The following is a 10,989-nucleotide window of genomic DNA, read 5'->3' as shown; positions in this document are numbered from 1 at the left end:
AAAGTCTTTATAACTCTGTCAGAAAACCCCTGAGCTTTCAGGAGTTGTTCTTCAGAAACCACGCTTCCAACCTCAAGGTTCTGACTTGAGGGTGTAGCACGGGACCCTTAGAGATCACATCTTCCCTCTCTGGTCCATAGCAGAGAAAACCAAGGCCTTGTCAGCCAGAACGGTGCTATCAGAATGAGATTTGTTTTTCTAACAGAAATTTCTGCAGGACTGCTGGGATCAGCCTCACTGGAGGAAACGCGTAACAGAGATTGAACTCCCATGCGCTTGCCAAGGCATTCACCCCCAAAGCCTGCTCCCATGGATTTAGGGAAAAGAATCGGCTGACTTTCCCGTTTTCCTGGGAAGCAAAGAGATCGGCCTCCGGCATGCCCCACCTGAGAGTGATGGTCGAGAATACTTCGTGGATGAGAGATTTTGCTCGGCCCAGGATAGAATGCTGTCTGCGATTACTTGAAGAGGGGAGCTTCGTATACCCCCTTGCTTGTTGATTTATGCCACCTTAGCCATATTGTCTGACTGGATCTGTAGGTGAGGGTCTAATAGTTCCACCTGGAAGGCATCCAATGCTTGTTGGACTGCTAGAAGCTCTCTTTGATTTGAGGGTCTCTGAGCATCCTCCCTGGACGATGGCCCTTGGGCCGTTGTGTCACCTAGATGGGCTCCCCAACCAAAACTGCTGGCATCGGTTGTAATGATAAGCGGACAGGGAAAGTTCCACTCCAGATCATTGGCCAGATTGACTTCTTTCCGCCACCACCAAAGGGACCTCTTGACCCTGGACGGGAGGTGGACTGCCAGATCTAAAGTAGACCTGTCCCCGTTCCAAATCTTCAGAAGAAAATTCTGCAGTGGCTGCTGGTGGAATCTTGCCCACGGGACCGCAGGGAAACATGAAGTCATGAGACCCACTGCCCTCAAAACATCCCTTATTGTCGCTGATAGATTGCTCCAATTTTGCCAGCATCTGACCTATCTTGAGAAATTTTTCTTGAGGTAGGAAGATTTTTCTCTCCACCGAGGAAATCTCGTACCCTAGGTAACTTTCTGGGAGGGAGTTAAGGATGACTTGTCCCTGTTTATGAGCCACCCTAGGATCAGAAGGAAATCCTGAGCCACCTGCAGATCTTTTGCCCACTGTTGGCAAGATCTGGCCATGAAGAGGAGATCATCCAGAACAAACGATGGTAATAGACTCATTCTTAGGGCAACTAAGGCCTCTGCAAACACCTTTGTAAAAATTCTTGGTGCTGAGGCCACACCAAAAAAAAGGTAGAGCCCAGCACTGCCAGTGGAGGATCTCTGAACCTATCCTTACCGCTATTCTCAGGTATTTCTGACTCGCATGACAAATGGGAATGTGGAAATACGCATCCCTCAGATCCAGAGTGGTCATGAAACAACCTGGGTAAAGGATGTTTTTTTTACAGAGAAGATCGATTCTATCCCTAATTGCTTGTACCTTAACGACCGATTTAGGAGGCGCAGGTTTAAGACCAGGCGAAACTTGCCAGAGGGCTTCCCCACTACAAAAAACATGGGAATAACATCCCTTCCCCTGCTCGCTCCTAGGAACTTGAATTAGGACCTGCTGGTCCACTAGGTCTCCTATTAGGCCACACAGAGCTTGTGCCTTGTTTCCGATCTCTGGGAAGGTTGGTTACCAGGAACCTGGTGGGGGGACAGGAGTCCAACTCTAACCTGTCCCCTCTTTCTATCAAGTCCACAATGTATGGGTTTGAGGAGATTGAAGACCACTGAGGGAGAAAGGTTACCAGTCTTCCTCCCACTGGGATGCTCGAGTCATTGAGGCTTGGTGGGGCCTTGAGGAGGATTGAATAAAATCCCCCCTTTTCCCCTATTTTTGTGCCCTGTCCAGTGTTTCTTAGGCTGAACATCCTTGATCTGCTGGACTTGCATTTTTGGACGAAAAACCTTCCTGGAGTAAGATTTCTTCTTACTCTCCACAGAAACAATTCAGCACTGTCCGTGATACTTTTTTTATTTGCACTAACATACAATTTTGAGGACAAGCTTTCAGGGTATGTCCCCTTCTTCAAAGTCCAAGCAGTACTATACAAATCACAAAGTTTCAGCAGAATGTTAGAAGAGATGAAGAAAAAAAAAAAAGAAGGAGGCTAGACCAGAAACGCTCTCTTCTTATCGGCCGTACGTTCCAGGGCCTCCTTGAGACCAGGACCAAAAAGGTTATCACCTGTAAAGGGCAAGGCACAGAGACGCAGCTTGGACGCAGAGTCCCCTGCCCAGGTCTTTAGCCATAATGCCCGCCTGGCTGAATTCACCAGGGCAGAAGTTGCGGCTAGCTTAACTGATTTGGCCGAAGCATCCGCGAGGAAACCTATCGCTTTAAATAGTAAAGGCAAGAACTTTAGAATCTTGCTGCCTGGAGGTCCCTGCCACGAGGTGTGTCTGTAACTGGGTAAGCCAGCATTCGAGATTTCTGGCAACACAGGTGGCTGATAGAGTCAGCTTAAAGATAATAGAGGAGGATTCCCATGCCCTGTGCAGCAAGATCTCCCCTCTCTTATCCATGGGATCTTTTAGAGCCCCCATATCTTCAAATGCCAAGTTCATCCTCTTAGAAACTTTGGATAAGGGGGCGTCCAACTTTGGAACTTTGTTCCATGGCTGGGATCCATCTTCTTCTAAAGGAAATCTCCTTTTTAAATTACCTGCAAAAAGGGCTTCCTTTCAGGGTTTTGCTATTCCAGCTTAATGGTATCAACCGGGGAACTATGGACCTGAAAAACCCTAGTCATTTTTGCATATAGACCTGATACATGAGATCATGCTTAGACAGACAAACTTCCTCCTCCTCAATCTGTAAGGTTTCGTAGATAGCCTTAAGGAGGTTGTACACATCATCGAGGGCCAATTTGTACTGTCACAGCCCCAGTCTCCTCAATCAAACACCACTGTGGTGGGGGAGAACGGGAAGTGTGCCCCACCGTCACCTGCACTCAGAGACTGGGGAAAGAAAAAAAACACTCCCCAGGAGTCAGCAAGAGGGAACCCAGTCCCCAAGCCTACCTGAGAGGAGCTGGAGCCGGAGGAAGCAGGGTCTGCCTGCTGAGAGGGGCCAGCTTCCATCATGTCCTAATTGGCGTGGTCCGCAGCCTCTTCTAGGCTTCCACGCTGCACTCACTGCCCGAATGGATGCTTGCGCCTGCTAATGGAGACCAGAAACCAGTGTCTCCCAGTGCCCGCCGATGACATCACCGCGCTGGACTTCCGTCACTGGAGCACTGCACTGTTCTGCCCCCAGAAGTTGCACATGGTCCTCCTCCCGCCCAGTGATCCCTGAACCACTGTGCTGTCCATGCCGGAGAGGAGGGGGCAGCAAGAACCCGAAGCTCGCCCAGGAGTCTGGAGGGTCACCTCGCCGGAGGTCTCCTCCTCTGAGGACTGAAGAGCATCCGGAGCGTAGCCCCACTCCACTCTCCATGGAAGGATCGCACCGGGAGAGGAGGTAAGTACAAAAAAACGGGAGCTCCAACACTATTCTGGGATGCCCCTTGAGTGTAGAGCCCCCACAGGTTCCTCTAACGTGTACATATCCTTCCGGCAGGAAACACTAAAAACTGAGGAGGGAGGCCTGGAGGTCCACCTTTAAAGTAGTGGACTGGTGTCAATGGTCAATTATCTGAGAGGCAGAAACTGCAGACTGCCCACAGAACCCCTAGCAACCTCTGGAGGAACCCTGGTTGAGAAAGGTCTAATGTAAGTTTTACTGTCATGGTAATTTTAATTGGAATGCTTCTTTCATATCAAGTGACAAAAAAAAAATGATACAAGTATTATACGCCTTTGTTTGCATTTCACATTATGAGAAAGTAAAGTGTGGGGTGCTGGCTCACTTAATTTAGGTGAAAGCTCCTAACTACATATTCTAGCTGATGTAAGTAGCTTTGTTTTTAGGCAGCATGCCAGAGAACAGGGACTGTCTTGGGAGTCATATCTCAGATCAGTTTAAAAGTAAATAAGGAAAGCACTAAAATGAAATGTCAAGAATTAATTTTTATTAAAGGTCACATCTAGCAAAAAGCCAACCAGTTGGGATATGTAGTAATAAACGTACCGCATATGTGGTAATAAATGTGCATTCTGGACATTAGAACTGGCATAAACTTGGGGGATTCCTTCTGTATCAAACAAGCAGAAGCTCTCTCCAGTAGCTGTCTGCCAAACCAGTGACTTGAGGAAGTCCTGATAATGTCTGGTTAAGGCTCCGGCCTTCCCTTCAGTCTTGCACAGTTGTACAGGCTCCTTTCCTGGACTTAAAGGTCTTAACTCTGATTTTACTGCACACTGTGAGTGCTAACAATGCGCATTAGAAGCTGCAACAAAACAGATAGTCTGTCTCATTTGCTGACTGGAGGATGTCCAGCATTATTTATTACTTTCTTCCCTAGCCATAATTGCCCGCCCCTTTAATTCACTGGATTTTGGCTCTTTCAATTGCGGAGGCTGAAGTCAGCATACAAATGTAGGCAGCCTAAGAACATCTACTTCTCCAGACTGACATCCACCCATCAAAACATTTTGATATTTTGCATAAATACTCCCAAGAGCCAGCCCACTGCTTGCATCAGGGCTAAAGGCTATTGGGAGGAGTACTGAGGCAGGGTGCTGTGATATTTTCAGGAAGCCGTGAACAGTACCCCGCTGGACCCTTCCACCAGCCATGATCTGCCTGCATTGCTTAGAAAAGCACAGAGACACAGTGATGACATTGCTGGTTCTAAAAAAGGAGAGGTTTTATTTGAACTTTAATTAGCATGTGATGAGGGTGGGTGAGGGATGGGTGCAACAGTAGACTTTGAAGAGAATAGGCTACAGCAACAGAAGACCACAGCCGATTTCATTGTTATCCATTAAGACCAGAAATGTGAGGCTGCAGTGGGCACAGGAACTTAAATGCTCTGTGTGTTGCAGTTTGCTGCATTTTTTTTTTTCTAATTGTGCAGGACCTATTTCTTCATGTGTTGGCTACAGGCTTCATACAGTGCACTTTATACAACGATAGACCAAAACATCAGCGGGTGCAATGGTGAATTGACAGGTGGTGCCATGAAGTATGCAGTCCAAATAGCAGTATATCACCAGCACACCAAAACTGAGAATGAAGACAAGACATTTTATTTGCCACCCTAGTCTGCAACGTTTCAAGGCCACTGCGAACCCCTTCCTCAGGTAACTAAGCAAGCAATAATATGCCAAGAACAATCAGTTTGGCACCATTCTCATATCCACATTATGCAAACATTTGATTTTGCAACATTCAACCCCAAGCAAATGTTCGCCCACAGAACGAACATACAAACACTTTTGGTGATCAAATTATATTGTAAAGAGCTGAGCAAACTGTTGGCGCTATATAAATCCTGTATAATAATAATAATAATCAAATTACACATTGAGGCTCCATGCACATTAGTGTCTTTTTAAGCTCTTAGAAGCTGTTATCGGCATTTTTGTTCTGCTCCTAGAAGCGAAATAGTGTTTTCCTATGTGTAAATGCACACTATATGAGGCTAATAGTGTTTTTCAAGCTTCAGCACTTAGGAGCAGAAAAAAAAATGTTTTTGTAGAGTTTTGGATGCATTTCTCCAGCAGAAAAAAATGCTGAACCCTCCAAACACTTCTGTACCCATGTCTGCAAGATGTCAACGTGTTTCGCTGGAAACCAAGCTTCTTCAGGCTTTCAGCAGCTGCAGGAGGAAAATGGAAGTGATTGGTTCCTGTATATTCTGCCCCCTCCTATCCAGGTCATGCTGCCCCTGGGCCCCTGCATGCTCTCCTGACACCCCCCACAGCACTGCCAGCTTCCTCCCTCCCCTCTCCTGCTGGCTGCTGTGGCGGATGTGTCAGGATGGATAGCGAGGAAAGGGGCCGGTAAAATATGTCATTTACTAGCCCCTTCCTTTTTTGAATGGACAGAGTCAGTAATCCGTACCGATCACTGACTGTTTATTCATGACTGATGCATAGTTTGTGAATGAACATGAAGCTCGGTACAGAGCTACTCCTGTCCATTCATTATGTGCAGCTGAGGCTGTAGAGAAAGAGATTGAGGGCTGGGTCCTCAAACTTCTTTCTCTGTCTCAAAGGTGGAACATCAGAGGTCTGTTTAGCCCCTTAATATCTTACCATATCCCAACCCATTCCCTCCTCCCCCCCCCCCTTTTTTTTTTTTCTCCCCTCTTCCTTTCTATATACCTACCTTTATCACCTCATTATTCTACTTACTAACTAACCTTCTCTCTACCTGATCTTTAGCTCCCATATATATTCTACTCCTATCTTCGATTTTGTACCATAACCGATACTGAATGTTGTCCTTCAAACAGACGTACTACGCCCCATATCACTCACACATCCAATTCTTAGACACGTGAAATAGATCTAAAGCTTTAGCATGTGCTGTTCATATTCAATATCACACACTTCACACTCCCCTGATAGAAAATCCTGCTCAAAGGTCAAAAGACAATATATCTCTATTTGCTGTTTTTTATATGCAATACATTTCCTGAACTGTAATACTACGTTGACACAATGTTTTACAACGTTATGTTTTGTATTGTCTGTTATGCTTTGATCTGTCTGCGACACGGGAAGCACCACACAGTGATATGTACGACTTTGGATTCACGTCTGTACATGTATTGCTATGTCGACTTTCTTCTAATAAAAATCTTTTTTGGAGAAAAAAAAAAAAATATCCCACCAAAGCCCCCCAACCAGGCTCCTAAAAAAAAACTGTAAAGAATAATAAAAAATTACAATTGTAAAAAAAAATATAAGCAAATATATATATATATATATATATATATATATATATATATATATATTTTTTTTTTTTTAAACGTTAAAAAAACACAAAACTAAACTACTGACACCGCAATAAAGGGTCCACCGACAGGAGTAAAGGGCCCTGGGATCAGTGGGAAAAGCCTTGGCCAAGGTTTTGGGGGGGCCCTTCGTGGTTTCAGGATGAAGTATTCTGGTACATTTGGAAGTACAAAAAGCAGTCAAACTTGAGGGGTGTGCAACAAAGCAATAAAAGTCTAAAAGGCCCATGAAAAAAAACACAACAGGTTAACTTAGGTGGATTAACAACCTACGCAGCTGCCTGAAGAACCTCAGAACTGAAGCTGGCATCAACTGAGGCCTAAACACCCACCTGTTATAACTTATTGAAAGTATGAACAGAAGATCAGGTGGCAGCTTTGCAAATTTGAGAAACATATGTCTAAATGCTGAAAAGCCCAAGAAGCACTAACTGATCTGGTGGAGTACGCTTTGACAGGGAAAAGGAGAATCTTGCCCTTAAGGTCATACCCTTAACAAGTTGCTGAATCCGCCTGGCAAATGAGAATTAGGCTGTCCCCTGCAGGGACCTTCAGGAATGACAAACAGAGATCTGACTGACTAAAGGGAGCTGTAGCTGAGAGATAGACTTGAACTGATCTTATCACATTCAAACAATCGAGGAAAATCTTCCTAGGATGTTTTGGAGTGGGGCACAGTGATGGTAGAACAATGTCCTAAGGTGAAAGGAAAAAAAGACAACTCTGGAAGAAAAGAGGCCTTGGGCCTCAAACAACCTTGTCTTTGTGTAGCACGAGAAAAGGTTCTTTACATGTTAGGTTGTCAACTTAGAGAATGGCCTTTCAGAAGTGATGGTGACCAGAAAGGCAATTATGTGAGTAAGGGTACAGAAATATCCATAATAGGTTCAAATGGTGGTTTCTGAAGAACCAACAGAACCAAGCTGGCATTCCATAGTCATTGGGGAAAGTACAGGAGGAATAATATGAGTCACACCCTGTATGAAGGCCTTCATTATGGTATGAGAGCAAGTGATCTCTAAAAAAGAACTGCTACTGTACAGATTTGACCCTTGATGGTATTCAAGGCAAAATGTTAATCCAAACCAGATTAGAATAAATAGAGAATTAATTCCACTTAAACCTTCCTAGGATGAAAGTTCCTTGAGAAATAAGCAATTCAAGTCAACAAACCATTTTTTCGGAGTCCAGACTTTGACGATTGAGGAAGTCTGCTTGCCAATTTTCTATGACAAGGATGTGCTCGGCACACAGGGCTGGAATGTGAACTTCTGTCGAAGCCAAGATTAGATCTGCTTCTTTCTGAGTCTTGAGACTTCTGGTTCCTCACTGATCTTTGATATAAGCCACTGCCATGACATCATCCACCTGAATCTTAGTTGGGTGACCTCAAAGATAAGACGTCCGCCATTGAAGGTATAACCACTCAGGCTCCTGAATTTTTATTGGCAGATGAGCTTCGTCCAATGACCAATTCCCCTGTACCAAGTGAGTTGCCAGGGCTCCTCCCCAGCCCAACAGGCTGGCACCAACAGGAAGAAGGATCTCTGATTCCAGAACTGGACTCATGACCCACCATGCCTGGACAAGCTTGGTTTTGCTAGTCTGGCATATGGGACAGTCCAGAGACCGCGCCTTCTTGTCCCACACTGCCAGGTTATTAAAGCAAAACTTCACTCTCTCAATCAACGTGGACTATTTCTAATCCTTTTGCTGCTAGCATTAGCAAATAGATAGGAAAGTCTATCATATTTACTTGTTTTAACCTTTTTTTTGCATACCTTCATTTACTTCCTGGTTTCCATGCCTAGGTAAATTATGTCATGCATCCCAGAAGTCTTCAGGAGGGGAGGGAGGATTCTCAGCTCAGCCATTGCCTGAGCCAGGGGCAGATGGATTCCAGGAAGTAACTGCTACCTGAATCATTTGCCCTTACTCAAAATGTCCACTGCCAGAAATGCCAGGAGGTGTTTTTCAAAATGATTTCTCAGCAAAATAAAGCATGGAGACATGGATGAAGGAGTTTGTTTCGAATATTAAAAATGAATTATGTATTGTAGTACTCAGTTGCAGTGCAGTTCCACTTTAAGTTGAAATGGTTTGGTGAGAAATTGGGTGAATGAAACTACCTCAAAGGAGGCCACCAAAAGCTCTGGAATCCTCATGCAAGAACAGAGGGTTTGTTGGTCCTGGAGTGTGGGGTCTGATCTTGAGACCGCATAGTCTGAAGTTTGTCCAGAGGAAGGGCTGTATCAAGGATCAAACCCAGATACTCCAAGTCATGAGAGGGTTCAGAAACTTAGTTGTGGGGATTTAGGTTTCCACCTGAATTTCTGTAGGTCCTGAACAATCCAATGGACATGGGCTTTCCCCAAGAATTTGACAAAATTTGATCTGGTTGAGCCTGAGCCAACTGTTCCCCCAGGGGGAAGGTCATCAAGATATCCCATTATGGGGATACCCTTAGAGCAAAGCAGAGGACTAGTATCCCCATTGGAACATTTCCCCTTTATTCCTGTTTGGGATTTTCTTTCACTTTTGGTGATAACGGTAAAGAGGACAATTAGAGAAGGTTAATCCCCCATAGCAATAAAAACCTGACAGGGGTTTTAATACCTCCCCATTTTATTGAAAAACAAAAAAAGTTTTTTCTTTAGTTATACTTTAAATCACTTGCTGTCCAGTGTGTGTATATATACGTTCTGGACAGCAAGTGATTATACCAGGGTTATGGCTGCAGCTGCAGCCATGATCCTAGTATTGTTTTAATAAGCCAGTGCTTGTCTTTCTTGTATAGGTGATCTGGGTGGCTCATATTTGCAGAGCTGTGAAGTCACCCACCCCTCTTCCACTGGGAAGCCCAGGACCGCTTTAAGTGGTTAGCTCAACTGCCCACAAAGGCGATGGAAGAACATCTGTTCCACGATCTCCTCTGTGATGAATGAACCTGAAAACAACACGGATTTTGTCACTTCTGGTTCAGAACTGTGCTTCCCTGGCCAGTAGAGCAAGGGAAGCAGCTGATCAAACCGATCTGTGTTTGATCAGCTGCTTTGGAGAGTAGGGGCAAAATCAGGGGTCTAACAGACCCCTGATGTCTCCATAAAAAGTACTTGTCACTGCCCAAAGCGATTACGAGGGGCTTACCTTTTGTGATAGCAATAAAGCTAAAGTAGAACTAAAGGCAAACCCCCCCCCCCCATTTTGCATAGAGAAAGGGAGGGCTATAACCCCTGTCAGATTATTTTTTGCCATCTGTGTCCCATTGAGGGAGTTCCCTTTACTTTCTGTCCCATAGTCAAAACAGGAAGCTAGAGGAAATCCCTGCAAATTAAGAGAAACCCTTTGGTCCCCAAGTTCACAAGAACTAGTGTTCCCATTGGACTTCCACTCTATTACTTTTCTGGGGACAACCCAAATTTTGGGATTGTTTAACTTTCACTTTCAATGATAATGGTAAACAGGAGAAATAGAGAGGGGGAGAAGCTCCCTAACAGGGACACAGCAATAACACCTGACAAGTATCCTAATCCCTCTCCACTCTATCCAAAACTAAACAAAAATGTCTTTAGTTGTACTTTAAAGTGATAGTTAAAGTGTTACTAAAGCCAGGACCCTGCATTCACTATATCTGGTCTACCCACATTACACAGAACATGGAAATGCAGTAAATATACTGTAAACTGCTAAATACCTTTTCTCAGTCTTATGACTTCTATCAGTGTCCAGCAGAGCACTGGTTAAAGCTTCAAGGATATATGGTAAAAAAGTGTAGCGCTTAAATATTAAGTGATGTCAAGTGAATCAATACAAAGTGAAATAAATACTTTGGAAATGCAAAAGAGCCCGTCAAATATAAATGGATAATAGTGTCTGTGGGACTACAAGGCACAGCAACCTGTGGAGGAGTTTTCATTTTGCTCTAGGAGGATGCAGAACCCCTGACCTCTGTCTGGACAGTGCTGATTGGCCCTGTGCTGATCACATGCACTCTCACAAAAAAAAAATAAACCTCCCTAGCAATACATACCAAACTGAGCATGTGCAAAGTGACTCCACATGATATGTCTTATCAGGAGATAAGAGGGGGGCACTGGAAGAAGGG

This window comes from Staurois parvus, unplaced genomic scaffold, assembly GCF_062004578.1.
Source record: "Staurois parvus isolate SC_StPar_1 unplaced genomic scaffold, SC_StPar_1.0 ptg000911l, whole genome shotgun sequence".
NCBI classification, from domain to species: Eukaryota; Metazoa; Chordata; class Amphibia; order Anura; family Ranidae; genus Staurois; species Staurois parvus.
This window is presented reverse-complemented; position numbering follows the sequence as displayed.